We start from the raw sequence: 17,933 nt of genomic DNA on the forward strand, positions 1-17,933 counted from the left end.
CATGTCTGACCACATCTTACACCTTTCTCCATCAGAGTTCAGTGTTGTTGCCCCAACCACGTATGTCTTCTTTCCACTTCTGGAAACTGTCAAGCTCATTCTGGCCTTGGGGATTTTATAGTTACTCTTTGCGCTTCCCGAAACACCCTTACCCAGCTCATTGCATGGCTCATTTGCTCTAATCATTCAGGTTTCCAACCAAATGTCACTGCTCAGAGAGATCTTCCTTAACCAGCCTCTCTAAAATGACTTCACACACACACACACACACCACACACACACACACACACACACACACACAGCATGCAGAGTAATCCCCCACTCCATCGCTGCATTATAAAATACACTGAGATGCTCTTTAAAACGCTGAGATGCTCTTATTTCTTTATTGAGCCTCTTCTCCAGGTAGAGTATAAAACCCATGAAAACAAGGACCAAAACTTCACTGTAACTGAGAGCCTAGAACGGGGTCTGGCACTTAGCAATCACTCAGTAAATACTGATTAAATGAGTGAGTGATCCAGAGCTCTGTGCTTGGGATGGGAGAGGGATGAGTGGGTAAAAAATAAGTAAAAGATAGTATTTCTCTGGTCCAAACAAGAGTGCAGATACCATTACAGAGGCTCACAGACCCTTGGACACAGATTGCTTTGGAATTCAGAGCATTTACTATATGCCAGCACTGTTCTAGGCACTGCACCTATATTTACTCATTCAATCTTCACAATGACATTATGAGTCACACTATTATTATTTGCGTTTTACAAATAAGGACACTGAGGTCAGAAAGGCTAAATAGTTTACCCAAGGTCACAGAACTAATAAGAGGCAGAGTCAGAACACAAACCCAAGAAATCTGGCACCTGAGCCTGTGTTCATGATAACCTCCCCAGGCGGTGTTATGGGCAGGTGGTTTTGTTCAGAAATTATGAACAGAACACTGAAGGTGAACGGACAATTCCAGCTCCTCCTTCTTCTCCACTCTCTACCATCACTACCCTTCTCCGCTTTAAATCCGAGCAAAACATGTAGCAGAAAAGCACAAAATTGTGCATTGTCAGTTTAGAGATGGCTACATAGGAGAATGAAGGGATGGGTAACCAGACTCAAGGGAGGGGCAAATAAAGGGTAAAAAGTGAATCACAATCTAAAGCGAAAGCAGAAGGGGTCCAGAGGCAGATCAAGTTGGGCCAAGAGAAGTGAAACCAAAAGCAGGAGGGGCAACCAAAGAGGGCAAAGGGTAGGGCTTCCAGAAGCTTTCTCTGACAGCCTGAGAGCTAATGACCAAATGAGATCAGCATACTCTGACGATATGCTCGACGCTCGGAGGCCGGCAACCCCTTTGGCATCCTGGCCTGGGCTGCGTGCTCTTGCTTGGTTTACTGTGGCCACCAGGTTAGCAGACTCACTGTCTTCCATCTCTCAATTTTAAGATTCTCTCTATATATAAAGAGACCAACTGCTTGGCCTCACAATATGTGTGCAACATTGAACCAATGTTTATTAAATAGTTACTCTGCTGTGCTGACACAGAAAATACAAAGATGAACAGATACAATCCTTACCCTACAAGATCTCACAGTCTCTCAAGGAGAACAGACCTGCGTGTACATAATACAACAAGGCGTTATCTTCCGTTCATTCAACAAACATTTATTGATCATCGACTGTCTGCCAGGTATTAGGTATAGGACAGAAAATGGAGTTGCACAGTCACAGGAATGAATACAGGAGCCAAGCAGGAGTGCACTCACCTGCCCAAAGGAACTAGGTGTATTAATATAGGGAGTTGGGCTCTCAGGGTGGGGAGGGGACTGGGGCAACCTGGAGAGGCTTAGTCTTGTAAAGGGGTCAGACACTCCCCAGCTGCATTTAATCTCTCCATCCAAGAATGCAACTCAAGTGTTGCCAGATCTCATTTTGCAGAAGCATCCACAACTCAGAACTTTTCTGTGAAATCTTCCAATGTGTAACTGTTGCAGCTAATTCAAAATATTTTTAACACCGTACAGACTGACAAGGAAAGTCTGAAGGCTACCATGTTGTAATGGTCTGAAAGCATTCATAACACAGAACCTTATTAGGCATGGCTGAGTATGCCACACATTGCCACTTCCCCTCAGCCCACTGGAAAGTCACCTCTTCTGTCATTCTCCACTCTCTCGGCCCTTCACCCCTCCGCAGACCCTTCCCAGTGGCTTTTCCCCGGTCCAGCCGTCTCCTTCCTCCCAACAACCTCTTTGCTCCACCCTTTCATTCCCCATCCTTTATGCCTAGCCAAGCAGTCTCTGTTTCCTTCCAAAGAACATGGTGCAAAGGCCTTAACCACAGCTCCCATAAATCCTTCCTACATTTCAACATCCTAGTCTTTCCATTACTGTTTTCTCACTCAGAAGAGGGAAGTAAAAAACTAATTTTTCAGCATTCAACCCAGCTGGCTAGGGAGAAATGAAACCATGTAATCCACAGATTAGTCCTTCATAAGATGGGGTTCATGGCTATTTGTATGTGTTCATCTCTCTCCACCAGCAACTTTATTGCCCCATGAAGCCAGGTCTATTCTTCTTGTAGAAATATATAGATATTTTGAATTTTTACCTGTTTTATTCCATAGGTCTGATGCTGATTCCTTTGAAGTTGGGAGACCCTGAACCAGACTTCTTTCTAGGACTGGGATACATCACAAGCGAAAAGGTCAGGGCTCACTGTAAGCAATAAAAAAATATATCTTATAAATTATATATATGCATGCATGTGCTTGTGTATGTACATATATATACATAGAGAGAGAGACAGAGAGAGAGAGAAAATCTTATAAGTGCAACTTCTAAAAGGATCCGCTGGAAAAAATAATTTCCATACGTTTGTTATCAAAAACTCAAAAGGTGTTTTTATTTTTTAAAAAACCTAAAGGCTTTGTTGCAAAGATATGAAACATCATAAAAACGATTGCAGGTGACTAGCTAGTCTTTTGTTATATCTCTAAACATAAGGCAAACAATAATGTGGGGTTTTTTTCTCTTAAGAAAAAAAAGAATTCAATATCAGTCACAGTAAACCTCAACATATGGGAATAGGTAGGTGCAGGGTGGGGAGCGAGGAAGGGAAGCCCACTTTTCATAGTTTTTTAAACCTTTAAAACTGAAAAAAAAAAATGTATCCCTGCTTTCCGTATATGCACATAATGTAAAATTTCATCAACCACAATATTTTAAAAGACAGAAATCATGAGATATATCACATCTAAATGGAAATATCATCTAAGGAAGGCACCATTTATCAACATCACTTTGAAATGCAGTGGAGGATGTGATGGCATTATGTAGATCTCAAATATCTATGGGTGAATGAAATTGGGTAACCTTAGCAACCCCAGGTACATCCATGCAGCTATAAATCAAATGTCAGCACTCTGAGCTATGCACATAATAAAGAAATAATTCTTTGAAATATTCATAACTCTACGCAGTGTATTATTTTGTATGTCTGTCCCCATTATGCATTTTTGAATCTAACTAAAAAAAAAAAAAAATAGATGTAACATTTGCATAACGCACCACCCACGCCCACCCTCCCACCCACCCGCCAGCCGACATCTACAGGAACTTCTAGAAACAATCAGACCCGCACTATATACTAATGGCCACAGCAGAACTCCAGTTCTGTGTGTGAGAAGGAAAGGGAATTTTATACACAGGCAGCTAGTCTGACAGCAGCCCAAATGGTTTCATATTGATTATTCCATTAAAAAAATAACAACTAAATAAGATATGAGAATTTTGGTAAAAGTGTCATGATATAGGTATTTTTGTATGTGTGAAGGTAATATATTCAATATTTCACCCTCTGAAACTGGAAGAGATTTGCTTTAAAAATAAATAAATTCTTGCTGGTGAGAAAAGATACTAGTCTTCTAATCGGGAATACCTTGTCAATACAGAATTGTAACAGGCAGCCCCAAACTAAAGTCTTTTATTTCATTTACACTTAAGATTTTTCTTTGATAATTTAGTTGTTTGGAGGGGTATATTTTTTGTATAAATACGTTTGTTAGCACCTCGTTTTTAAAATTCTGTCTCTGCCTGTTCCTGGAACTGACACTGCAGTGCCTGAATATCATAATACCTGTGAAGGATTCCAAGGGCCTTCAGACGATAATAGCTGTGACATAGGACTCAGTATGATTCTAAATCATGCACATGTAAATATGCTAATGCTACACAAAGACAAAATACTCAAGTTGACTAATTGTTTTGCTGTAAAAGTTTTATAAGCACATTCAGCTTAAAATATCCAATACAGCGAACCAAGTGAGTCATCTTGATACCTTTAAGTGGCTGCTATAGGAAATAACAGGGCTTTTCATATACAATTAGATAAGCGTCATTTTACAAATGAGTTCCCTTCACTATAAATGCTTCGAAAGTGGCACCAAATGGACAAGGGGTTTACACCAAGAATTAAACAAGCCATTCTAAGGGAAATCATCTTGTTTATCCTCAATCTATTTTTTTTTCCAAGTTACTATCCTCTTCAAGCTGTATTAATTGTTCTGGACCTATAGCACATGCTTCAATGAAAATAAATTACTTTATTTCTATTACACCACTAATGGCTGTGTGACTTAATTTCATTAGCTCGAACCTGTTGAGAGTATTCAGATTTCCATAGCAGGACGCACTTAAAATGAAAAGATTCTTTCGATTCTCAATGAACGGAATCGTTCTCTTTCAACTGAAATGAATGTTATTGAAACCAATTAGCATAGACTGGAAAATCTCTTGCTAATGAGGGGAGTGTGGGTGAGTAAACAGCAATGAAAAGATGAAATTAGAGGAGAGCCTCTTCTCGTTGGCCTGAATAATTACATGCTTAGTTGCCTAATTGTCTGGTGAAAAGCACCGCGGTGATAGTAACAGATTGCCATGTTCATTAGGCAGCAAAAGGCCACCTGCTGCTAAGCTTCATTTTCCCGCAGTCAATATACACGTGTTTATCCCTGGGGATTGATATTTGGACACAACTCTAGCTGGGAAAAGCAAATGAGCTTGCCAATATGCTGCAATATTGTGTCCTTTATGCCAAGATACAGAAGCTTAATATGTCAAATAGAATGAATAAAAACCAACAGGGATAAAGAAGTTTATGAGGAAACTGACCTTAGAACGGGCCCAGTGTAGGACTCTAAACTGTGTCGAGTTCAACCTTTCAATACAGATGTTCCTTTCTGGCCTGAGCAGCTCCAAATTATACAGTACAAAAGATAAATTACAACGGTTAGGGCCTCAGCAATATTTTAGACAATGGTGTAATGAAAGCATGTGATGTAACTGTTAAAATTGAAAACAAATGTTCAGTCCTAAAGGCAAAAGAAGTGTGTGAGAGGAAAGGCATTGTTCCTATTGCCTCTCTGTAGACAGAAGGTCAAAGAGGGGCCCCTTCATCCACCATCTACCCTTCCTTCACCTCCCCTTCATTTCTTCAGACTGTTCCTCTATAGTTGTTTTCACATGTCCTCTAGCCAGACGACATTTTATATTACACACCATCAGCTTTCCCTCTAGCATCCCACCAGCTCTGATTGTCTATGATTCTGAGACTCAAGAAAAGCACAGTCTTTTTTTAATGTCAAGCTTCTTTTGTAGGCGTTATCATTTCATCCTTGGAAATGTTGAAAGGAGTTTCCATATCGTAAATAATGCTCTTGATAAAATAGACATTTCTTAAAAATCAGTTCAGGGAAGTTAGTAAGAAGCCTGTCCAACATCACTGATACAATCCACCTGTCTTATTCAGATTTCCCCAGCTTTACTTGTACTTGTATGAGTGTGTGTGTAGGTTTGTAAAAAAAAAAAAAAGAAGCCTGTCCAAGCTCACATAACAGTGCTCCCTGTCAGATGGAGTAGAATTGAGCGATAAGGCTCCTAGAAGGTCTGGGGTCCAGAAATGCAGATGTTCAGCCCTCGGACTGGATGGGGTCTATAGATGTGTTTACCTCCCACTGTTTTCAAAATCTGTTTACATTTCTTGCCAGCAATCAAAAATCAGGAGATTTAATATAAACAGCTACATATCTGGCTTCTCTTAAAAACTTGGGGACTTGGAAAGCCTGGCAACAATCAACAGAATAACACTGGTAATGAGCATTCAGTTTGCCACAGTCCCCACCGCTCTCTATGTATCCCCAATATGGAGGCAGAGCACCAGTTCCCATTTGCTATTGTTCGTGCACTATTGTTTCTCTTATAAAAATGCAACAAATCCCTCATACCCATATCTTTTTCAAATGTGTGGGGAAAAAAGGTCAAGAAGGCCATATGTCTTTTGAGAAATAGTCTTCTTATAGCTGGGCTGCTTCAGTCATGCTGTTACCCACCTTGTTTAGCAGCACTTTGGAATTCACTTTGTGATTCTAAATGCAGTCCTACCCCTTATTTTCCAAAAGAAAAGGAAAAGAAAGGAAAGGAGAGGAAAAGAAAAGAAAAGGAAAGAAGTTGAGGTTCTGAGGGAAGGTGAGTTTTCAAGGTTCACTCAGTAACAGAGTTGGACTAGAATTCATGGCCTCCAACAGTACCTTCCCCCTATACAGGGCCACCTCTGTCATATAAAAATACAGAATAATTTCTGAGCATTAAAAGGCATGGATCCTATCCCTATAAAACAATCTGAAAAAGAATATATATATATAACTGAACCACTGTGCTTGTACACCTGAAACTAACATGACATTCTAAATCAACTATACTTCAATTTAAAAATAAAATACTTAAAAAAAAAAAAAGCATGGGTCCTATCCTCAAGAAGTATGTCAAGATGCACACACTGAAAAATAACAAGAAACACAAGACAACCCAAAATACACATACACCATCGGTGATAGACTGCTGTAATAACATACACACTTCAGGCCTCGCAAGAGGTGTGAAAACTGGCAAGTGGAGAGGGGGGAGGCAGAGAGCTCCATGTGAAGTGGGGGCTCCCCATCTCCCCTTTTGATCTGAGAGTGGAAGGAAAATTGAAAACTTTGGTGTTGGTTGAAGCATCAATCATCTCAGAAGCAAAAGCCTCTCAGTGGCCACTTGGGGGGACCAACCTCACCATCCAGCTCAATAAAAGATGACATCAGGGAGCTGAGTCTAAGGAAACATTCTTGTCATAACACCAGCACTGGCCGGATTCTGGATGAAGCCCGGCTCCCGCACGGAAGGACAGAAACTCGAGCAGAGACAAAAGCCCACGCTCCATCGTCCCCAGGATCCCAAATTTAAAAATCCCTTTGGATCCATCAATCAAGACATGCTTTGCAATTCCGAATGTTGATGCATGTGAGCCTGTGTTGGTGACACCAAATCAAGGTCATGGACTAGAAACAAAAGCCACATTTTGGTGAAGGACTGGGATGCCCAGCCTCGGTGTGTGTCACTTCATGTTGTCCCAAATTATGTCATGGGGTTGAAAATTGTCACAGTAACTTTTTCCTTCCAAAAACTATTTAAGCACACATTATTTTGCTTTTTGTTCCCAGAGTTCTTATTTATACTTGGGATTTGTGGGTTTGTTCTTTTTTAACAAAGGTAAGTCATACTACCTAAAATTTTAAAGGAGTTTTATGCCATAATTTTGTTATTTATTCGAGTAGTACATGTATTTTTTAAATTAATAAATGCATATAAACAAAAGAAAGCCATTTTAAAATCAGTTATCATCACCATCCAGAAATAAACACTATTAAGATTTTTATGTATAATGTTCCAGACTTTTCGTGTGTGTACATGTGTGTATTCATATATAGATTTTATTTTCTTCTTTTTAAATTTTTTAATTCTGAATATAACAATAATACAACTATTTTTGAGTTATAGAAATTTTGGAAAATAAAGAATTTTTAAATCACCTATAATCTTACTACCTTACTATAAATGCTTTTAGAATTTTAAAGTATTACTTCTAACTTACTAAGTCTTACAATTATAATTTTTCAAAACTTTACTTTAAAATTCTGAAAGTACAAAAAAGTAAAAATTTATCCCTAATGTAATCGCACCCCCAGGAGTAACCCCTATTAAAAATTAGATGATTACCCTTCCCAATTATTTCCCGAGTTTATACTCATACTTTATATACTGTGTTTTCATTTGCTTTTGGGGATGGCTGTGAACCTCAATAATAGATAGTGACTCTCTTCAATAAATTTATAGCCATATTAGCATTCTTAAATGTCTACAGAGTATTCTGTTGTAGAACTGTGCCAATCCCCTCTTGCCAAACATTAAAGCTGTTTCCAATTTTTCACTATTATTTAAAAATTCCAATATAAACATCTTTGTACATATGTTGTACACATATCCAATCATTTTCTTTAAGACACAGTTTTAAAAATAGATCTGCCAACTTGAAAGATAAGTCCTCTTATAACATGGGTCTGGCGATGCCTTTTTCTCCATACCCTGGCTATACTGGATATAGTCAATCCTACATCTAAACACAGTTTGCTTTGCTTTTAATTTGCTTTTCTTTGATTACAAGTAACAGTGAACATCTTAAAATTCTTGGCCATTTGTAATGCTTTACTGAATTGCCTGCTTAAGTCTCTACCACACTTTCCTGTGAGAAAGATAATAATTTTGTTATTTACTTGAAAGAATTCCCTATCTTCATCTTTTGTCATGTGCAGCAACACTCTTCGCAGGTTATCATTTGTGTTTTACCTTGGTTTGTGCTCTATTTTGCCATTCCAGTTTTAAATGTACAGATACCCACTTTTCCCTTTATGATTTCTGCCTTCAGTCATGCTTTGAAAGTTTTTCTCTACCTTGAGATTTCACTGTTTTCATCCATGATTGCTTTTTATCATTTTACCTTTTATTGTTAAATCTTTAATACACATGGGACTTATTTTATATAAAATACAAACTAAGAATATAACTTCAGTTTTTTCTAAATAGTAAGTCAGTTTTCCCAGCACAATTTATTTAATAGTATATCCTTCCTCCATTGACTAGTGATTACCATCAAATTCATATTATTACATATACACAGTCCATTGTCTGTTTACTGTTGTGCCAGCACCATTCAGTTTTAATTTATTGAGTCATTAGAATTCATAATGATTCTGATTAGGTACCCTGTTTCCAATCATAATGATTCTTTTCTAAACATTTTCCTGGCTATTTTGGGATGTTCGCTTTTCCGGAAGAAATTTAGAAAAAAATTTCAATATCCTGTGTAAAAAAAAAAGCCCCACTTAGGTTTTGACATAAATTACATTAAATGTATGGATTAGTTTGGGAATACAAATTTATTTTTAAAATAAAAAATATGCCACAGCAAAACTCTTAGGAATAATTACTACATTAAAGGAAAAACAAAGGAACTGTATGTTTTATCAGAGATTTCAATAGTTGGAAGGAATTTTTTTATTAGTTTAGTCAAGTATTTGCACTTTATAGGTGAGAAAACTTAAGGTATTGTTACGATGTTTAGTCAGATGAGGAAACAGACCCAGAACAAGGCAACCCCACAACTATCAGAGTAGCTAACTTTTAAAGAATGATCACAATACAACAGGCACTGGGTGTTTTACACATTATCCCATTTTTTCCTTTTATCTGAGTAGACAAAGACTTGATTCTCTTTACTTTTGGAATTGTTGGAAGCAATTTTAGGGGACAACACATAGGTACCAACTTTATTGAAGGGTCTTGCCAGAAACCAACAGCAGTTTAGTCCTGTTCAAAATTTCAAAGCAAACTTTTAGAAAAGATGCATTCTCTACCTCCACTGGCTTAAAATTATGTAAACAGAATTTATGTGCTCAGTGACCCCACTTCATTGATTTGACAGGGGTAATTCCTGGGTAAGAATGAGCTATTTCTCTAATGTATTGAGTATGTGCTTCCATGACAGTGTTTTTTTTTCCTCCATTCCTTTAATTAAGTGGACAATGAATTGAAATGCAAAAGAATTTCTCTCTAATAGCTGATCCATCCTCAATGCTTTATGTATGTTTTGTGTGTATATATATATATATATATATATATATATATATATATTAGCAACAGTGAAAGAGCAAGCTAATAGTATCCATCCTAAAATTCCCCTGAATTATGCCTGGGTGAGACGGGAGGAGGGGGAGGCAGCCTGAAGAAAGAGACCCAGCCAGCCCCTTCCCACAGCGTTCATCTCAACACTTTGGGATGCATTTCAGGGTCACAGAAATCGCCCTGTCTCGAGGACTCACTGAGCAGTGCTCACACCACCTGCACCTACTGAGGACAAATCCTCTTTTATCAGGGAAGGACATTCCTGTTGTCTGAGCTGGCAACTTAAAGCCTGACGGACCCACATGGAGGTGAGGGAGAAAGAAGACACCGGACCACCACTTCAGTCTAATGGGCCTTGGCAATCAATGGTGTGGCAGGGTCACAGCCAGGTCACCCTCACATTCAACTCCCTGGGCAAGTCCCGCCTTGACTCAGAGGTTAGCCCTGTGCTTATTTAATTGATGGGAGGCCATAGAGGGCAGAGGGTGTGCATGGGGGCCTTGAGAGTCAGCCAGGGCAGTCTGAGTCCTGGCTGCCCTGACTTAGCTTTTCCAAGCTTCCATTTACTCATTGGTGCAATGAAGATAATAACCCTACTTCTCAGGGCTATCATAAGATTCAGAGAAAAACATGCATGCAAAGTGCCTGGCACATAGTAAGTACTCAGTAAATGTTAGCTATTATTGTGTTTCTCAGTAAGAAGTAAGGCTTGTTTTTTGTTTTTTTTTTTTTTAGAAGATGTTGGGGTAGGAGTTTTTATTAATTTATTTATTTACCTTTGCTGTGTTGGGTCTTCGTTTCTGTGCGAGGGCCTTCTCCAGTTGCGGCAAGCGGGGGCCACTCTTCATCACGGTGCGCGGGCCTCTCACCATCGCGGCCTCTCCCGTTGAGAAGCACAGGCTCCAGACGCGCAGGCTCAGCAGCTGTGGCTCACGGGCCCAGTTGCTCCACGGCATGTGGGATCCTCCCAGACCAGGGCTCGAACACGTGTGCCCTGCATCAGCAGGCAGATTCCCAACCACTGCGCCACCAGGGAAACCCATAAGGCTTGTTTTTAATCTTTTCATGTAAAGAGTAAATCTCTATTGCTTTTAAGTCTATTTCTCAAGGAATTATAGGATCTCAGAATTGAAAGGAATTTAAGAATTATTTAGTCTTTCTTTTATACTGTGTCCTTGAAACTTTAAGATATATATTTTTTGTAGGTAACAAGCAAGCGGCCCTAAAGCAGGCAGCCCAAAAGAACCCTCACTTTGCAAAAATCCTGTATCAACTCTAAGGATTTTAACAAACTTGTCAGGCTCAATGCTAGTTAACTTTTTGTGAATTTCTTAATCTTCATGTTACTGCCTTCAGCATACAAACCCTGACACATATAATATTGCAAAGAAGGAAGCCTGCTTTCAGAAGACATGCCCGCATGTGCCAAAGTGGCTTCAGGAAAAGGAGAAAAGAAAGGGGGGACCTCACACCAGGCCCAGCCAGTGGCTTAACCGATTCTGTAAATATACATGAGTAGAGGCACCCAGGAAGAGCTATAGGCCATATGATCTGCAGGGCACAGCACAAAATAAAAATGTAGGACATTTATTCAAAAATTACTAAGAATTTCAAGACCACAATGGAGCACTATGCCTTCAAGAGCAGGGCCCTTGAAGCTGGCCCTAGATGCACCCTGCCTGTCTGCACCCTCACACAGCCCTGGGAGTCAGGGTGGGCCCAGTGTGCTAAAGGTCTCCACCAATAGTTGGAAAATTATTGCAACTGGAACACATCTTCCTATTTGTCAACTGCTAAGGCACTTATAATAAACTAGAAACATTGGCTTTGGCCAAATCAAAACTGGCTTTAGTTCAGAATTGAATCAAGCTAAGATTAACTACAATTGATCAAGTCTCATCCTAATTTCTACCTAGAAGCTAACTCTGACACTTCCAGCCTCAGGTATAGCAAATGCCATTTTACCTGTTTTGGGCAACATTATAATAGTGATGCACAACAAAATGTCTTTAATCTCTGAAGGAATTTTATGTCTTTAGCCAAACTGAATATCCAAAGTACCTTATAAGTCTTAAACCAGGCCCAAGTGATTTAAGGCCCAATTAGTAAATTGACTACATTAATTACCAAGTTCAGTTTTACTACAATTGGTGAGTAGGTGATTAGGTGGTTTACTACTTTCCTCATAGTCTAATCTGATTTATGGGAGATGTGACTATTAATGTTTGCTTTGGGGAGACATAAGCTAAATAGAGTTCAGTGAGATTCCCCAGCCCACATTCAGGAAGACATGGAAAAATTCAATGCAAGTGAGCTGAATTTAAAACTTAAAGTTATTCTGAGCAATGAAAACAAGTGATATGTACAAATGAGAAAGATATGCATTCTATTAAGTCTAAATTTATTCAAAGTCGGGTATTTTTACTTGATTTTGTTTGGAGAATTTCCACTTTGGATATGACTATCCTGAAAATGGAGAAATTCTACTAATTTAAGGAGTAGCAAATTACATGAATTAGTCTAAGAAAGTAAAGAAACAGAAATAGTACTGTCAAGATAAGTCCAATCATACATCCTATACGACAAGTCATGAATAATAATGTACCATGTGCTCAACTCCTAACACCTTCACACCAGGAAATGCTGATGCCCTTTGCCAAGGCTACCCAATGCATTTAATTGGGTAACCAACCTCAAAGAATTTTCTCTCTCTGGCTGCAATTCCTCAAAGTTTAGACTCTAAGTGGTAGAATCTACAACTTGTTTTATCCTAAGACCAAAACACCTGGTCTCTCTTTTCTGAAAGCTCTGAAATCTAAACTGAGTCCTTGCATTTTGAGAGGCAGTTTTAAACTATGCCTGATTTTGGCAAGTTATGGAGACTTTCAAGATTGAGTCCAAAGCTAAAGACACCCCCAACTGGACAAACATTATAGGCTCTAATGTATCAGCATTAAATGCCCATCTAGAGTAAACTGGGCTTAACTGTTGAACCGGTGTGGGCTCACTATGTGATGGGCAGGGCCTTTGTCTAAATCAGCTCTGAGAGAATTGTTAACAACAATGAAACATGCATTGAGTCCTTACACTAGGTCAGATCTATGCTATGCACTTTTCAGATAGATACCTTTTCACATTTAATGCTTACCACACCATGAGAGGTAGATTAGAGATGTTTCAGACAACTAAGGGTCAGCAGGGCTAAGCAGGTTTGTCTAAGAACAGAGTAAGTGATCAAGCTGGGACTGGAGCCAAAGTCTTCTGTCCCCAGGACGATGCTCTTTTGATGATGCCACAGAAGAAATTTCTGGGATGGTTTTGCCTTTAGATACATTAGAACATCTCATCCTACTTCTAAGTTTTTGAAGTACAACCTCTCCTATTGTATGTGTCTAATACTGGGAATATAACAAATTCAGACTGACAATTATGAGATCTGTTCAGATAAGAAAAGCTTTCAACCCCATATTTTGCTACTACATTGAGCAAGTAATAGTTAAAGATCAAGGTGAAAACAAAATGAGACAGGTTTATCGACAGTTCCCTTCCACTTGGGAGTTATCCGTTGAAGGACCATAGGAATTATAACAAAGCAAACTGAAGAAAATTCCTCTTAACCAAAAAAAAAAAAAAAAAAAAATTACAGGTTTCAAATTTGAAAGTCCAGTTTTATAGTTTCAACAACAAACTGTAAAAGCACAGGTGCAATACCTGTTAAAAGTCAAGTGTTTAAGACCAGTGTGTGGAAAGAAGTTACACTCTGATTTTCCAGAAAAGGAGAGGTTGCTATCCCTTTAAACAGATATCTAATCATTTAGTCGAAAGACAGTCCAAAATCCATGTCAAGGCAACTGCCTACCTATACCTACATTCTCACACAAGTACACTGAGCCAATAAGAGTGGGAGAGAAAATAATCACCATGTAACTAATTACCATCTGTCTTCACATTCTTATAGCTTGAACGTTTTCCTTTAAGAACTTTACCTCTGAGAAAAGGGTTCTTTATCTGAGCAGCTGCATTTCCTTTTCCCTGCCCATTTTGTGTGTGTGTGCGCACACGTACATATATATTGCATATATACACACATATTTTTTCTAAACCATCTTAGAGTAAGTTGTATACATAATTCCCCTTTACTTCCTAAAATTTCACTGTGTATTTCCCATGAACAAGAATGTTATCATACATAACCACAGTACAGTTATCAAAATCAGGAAACTGAACATTAATTCAATACTATTACCTTCACGCCATATTCCAGTTTCACCAATTGTTCCAACATGTCTTTTGTACCAATTTTCCCCTTTGGTTCAGGATCCAACACAGGATCTCACTTTGCATTTAGTTCTCATATCTCTTTAGTCTCATTTAATCCAAATCAGTTACTCAGCATTTCTTTGTCTTTCCTGGTCTTGACATTTATTTTAAAAGAACAGGCTGGGGCTTCCCTGGTGGTGCAGTGGTTGAGAGTCCGCCTGCCGATGCAGGGGACACGGGTTCGTGCCCGGTCCGGGAAGATCCCACATGCCGCGGAGCAGCTGGGCCCGTGAGCCATGGCCGCTGAGCCTGCGCGTCCGGAGCCTGTGCTCCGCAACGGGAGAGGCCACAACAGTGAGAGGCCCGCGTACCGCAAACAAAAGCAAAAATAAAAGAACAGGCTGGTTATTTTGTAGCATGCCCCTGACCTTAGATTTGTCTGCTGTATCCTCATGATTAGATTTTGATTTTACATTTTTGGCAGGAATACCACAAAAGTGATACTGTGTCCTTCCCAAGAGATCACATCAGGAGGCTCATGATGTTGGCTTATCCCATTGATGGTGATGCTCACTTTGATCACTTGGTAAAGGTGGCATCTGCCAGTTTCTCCACTGTAATGTTACCATTTCCTTTATATAATTAATGAATAATTTAGGGACATACTTTGAAACTATCCTTTGAAACTTTCAAACCTGTTCCTCATCAAATTTTTAGCTACTATTTTTAGCATCTATTAATGACTCTTTCCTGATGATTACAAAATGTTGATTTTTTAACTTCATCAGTCCTCATTCTGTCTACACTTGTTAGTTTGATTTCTATTGTAAGGAAGAGCTTTCTCCCCCCCCTTGTTTTGTTTGTTTGTCTGTTTATTAGTAGTCGTATGGACTGAAGAATTCTTTTTTTATTCATGTGTTATAATCCACTAATATTTTACTTATTTTGATGCTCAAATCCGCAATATGGTAGTAGAAACAAGGACCATTTCTCAAATGTCAAGAATGTAAAAGAAATTGCCAGGAGAGCAAACAAATTTGGTTTTGATTTCCTGACTTCCAAAAGGAGCCAGATGTCAACAGAGAAAACTTAGTAGTAAGAATAAGAAAATATAAAGTAATCATGCAATTGGATTTTGATAAGAAAGGGGCAAGGCTTGAAATTATATACAAACACCCATTATTGCTTATGCCTTCATAAAAACTTCCACTTCTGCGTTTCATATTTCTGGACTCTGTTTTAAGGGAACATAAGGTACGCACATCCAGTAATCAGACCAGTCGCTCTCCCACTGACCAGTTGCCATGTGCATTTACTGAATTGCTGCTGGAGACCTCAGTTACAATCACTGTTGTTTTCTTTAATTTAATTTCATTTAATTTAGAAAGACATTTTGCTCAAGGTCATCAGTCTGGGAAAACATTTGAGACACTGTTATTGTGTAGCTTCCCTCTAATGTGACCAAACCTCTGCTTATAAAAGAGAACATTTCATTTGGATCAGTGCTTCCAGCCTGTCTAAAGAAATGCCACATTCAGAGATTGCTGAGTATCTGCTCAGAGTTCTACAAATATCTGGTTGGCTCACAAATACAATTTGCTTAAATTAATCCTTTAGTCCTGAGAAATATGAATATCATGGAGTGAATAATACTCATTAAATACAATGCCTGATACATCTACAATGCCTTGTCACATTAAACTTTGTGGCATGTAGGTGGAGATAGAATGGAACAGGGGAAGGCTTCCGATGCCATCTCAGGCAAAACAACTAAGTCTATTAATAGTTCATTTTTCTCAAACATTTTTCTTTTTATGGACACAGCATAACTTAGGTTTTTATTCTTTGTTTCTGAATCAGATTTCTTTATGAGTTTGCAGTCCTGTGATTTTATTTCCAAGTTATTGTATGCTCTGTTCTTGAACTTAATGTGGGGGGTATTACTATTCTTATTTCTCACAAGTAGCCCCCAAATGTTCACCACTATCATTTAAATATAGCGTTTATTGAGCACTTACTATTTGCCAGTCCCTCTGCTCAGCATCTGCATACATTATTTCACTTAAGTCCTAAAACCACACAGGAAGTGAGTTCAGATGAGGACGCAAGGGGTTGAGAAAACTGTCCAGTGTCCCTCAGCTTAGTGTATGTCTTGGGCAAGTAAATGTGATAGAAGCTCCAGCCAGTCTGTCCCCAGAGTTTGACCAATGTGCTGTATGCCCTTGTGAGCAGTGGAGAGGAGAGGCTCTTCCTCTGATGTCAACACGAGAAGCCTTTGATTCCAACCCTCTGTGTGATGTTTATAACCCAGGTACACTCCTGAGCCATACTAAGGAAAACACACTCCCCGGGATGGGAATGTAGGCGAGACAGCTTGAACTGCTCAGGCTCCAAATTTCAGGCTTATCTGGGATTCATCGTTCTCTCCGTTCCTTCGTCCTCTCCATATCCAATTAGTCACCACATCCTACCAATTCTGCCCCCAAACTGTCTCCCTTCTACTGCCCCTCCTCTAGTTATACCACTCACCACTCTCAGCTCCCAGCGGGGTTCCCCACCTCCACTCTCCTCCTCCCATTCATTCTTCATTCCTGCAACAAGGAAATTGTCTCAGACAGCTCCTCACCTGCTCAGAAACCCTCAAGGGCTCTCCATTGCTTACAACATAAAATTCTGGCTTATTAGCCTGACATTTAGAGATGCCTACCGTTTGGTCCTCACGTGCCTCTCCAGTTGACTCATCTGCACCCCAGGCTTCCCGCCCTTACTCCATGTACTGGTACACTTGCAGTTTCCTAAGCCATCCCTCCACGTTCCAGCTTCCTGCTTTTATCACGCTGTCCTTCAACCCGGAATTTCCTCCTTCTTCCGTTGCTCCCTTTTCCCCACTTTTGACAAGAAGTCCCACACTTTTGACAAGAAGTGTCCATTGTCCCCCACAAAAACCTACCAGTTCAGAGAGGGTCCAGCAAGGCTTAAAGGGGTCAAGCAAGGCTAAAAATTATCTATTATATAAGAGATACTTCAAAACTCACTGTCCACAAAGGGACTACCTCAGTCAGATTTAATCTCTCCTTCTTGTATAAGCCTGTTTCATTCTGTGTATGATGCTGTTACTGTACTTATAAAATCTTGCCTTGCATTAAAGTTAATTGTATACATTTCCATCTCTCCCACCAGACTGAATGTTTGAGAAATAAGAGCCATCTTAAACATCTCTGTTTCCTCACAGGCATATGTTGAATTTAGTGTCTGGTTACCGGTGAGAAAATTTGTCGCTAGGAGATGAGGATTTTTATTTCTAAAAATTATGGTATGGGGCTTCCCTGGTGGCGCAGTGGTTGAGAGTCTGCCTGCCGATGCAGGGGACGTGGGTTCGTGCCCCGGTCCGGGAGGATCCCACATGCCGCGGAGTGGCTGGGCCCGTGAGCCATGGCCACTGAGCCTGCGTGTCCGGAGCCCATGCTCCGCAACGGGAGAGGCAACAACAGTGAGAGGTCCGCGTACCGCAAAAAAAAAAAAAAAAAAAATTATGGTATGTATATAGATAGATACATCTTTATGCATATATATGTTTTATATATATATAAAGTATTTATATATATTGTTTTACATACACACACACACACA

At 39.4% G+C, this 17,933-nt stretch overlaps 1 protein-coding gene across 14 annotated transcripts in view; it reads right to left on the reverse strand.

The window, feature by feature from the left end:
- The window catches only part of VEPH1 (ventricular zone expressed PH domain containing 1), a 713,106-nt gene that overhangs the window by 585,491 nt on the left and 109,682 nt on the right, over window positions 1-17,933 (reverse strand). For 11 of the 14 annotated variants that reach the window (XR_013828597.1, XM_079923356.1, XM_079923366.1 and 8 more), the window contains 3 exons: window positions 16,833-16,894; window positions 10,820-11,064; window positions 2,599-2,705 (listed from right to left, as the gene is read on the reverse strand). The gene's annotated coding sequence lies outside the window, so the exon portion shown is untranslated. The remainder of the gene's footprint in view (window positions 1-2,598; window positions 2,706-10,819; window positions 11,065-16,832; window positions 16,895-17,933) is intronic. The other 3 variants (XM_079923365.1, XM_079923369.1, XM_079923364.1) reach the window with 2 other exon arrangements.

The sequence above is a fragment of the Stenella coeruleoalba genome (assembly GCF_951394435.1).
Source record: "Stenella coeruleoalba genome assembly, chromosome: 5".
NCBI classification, from domain to species: Eukaryota; Metazoa; Chordata; class Mammalia; order Artiodactyla; family Delphinidae; genus Stenella; species Stenella coeruleoalba.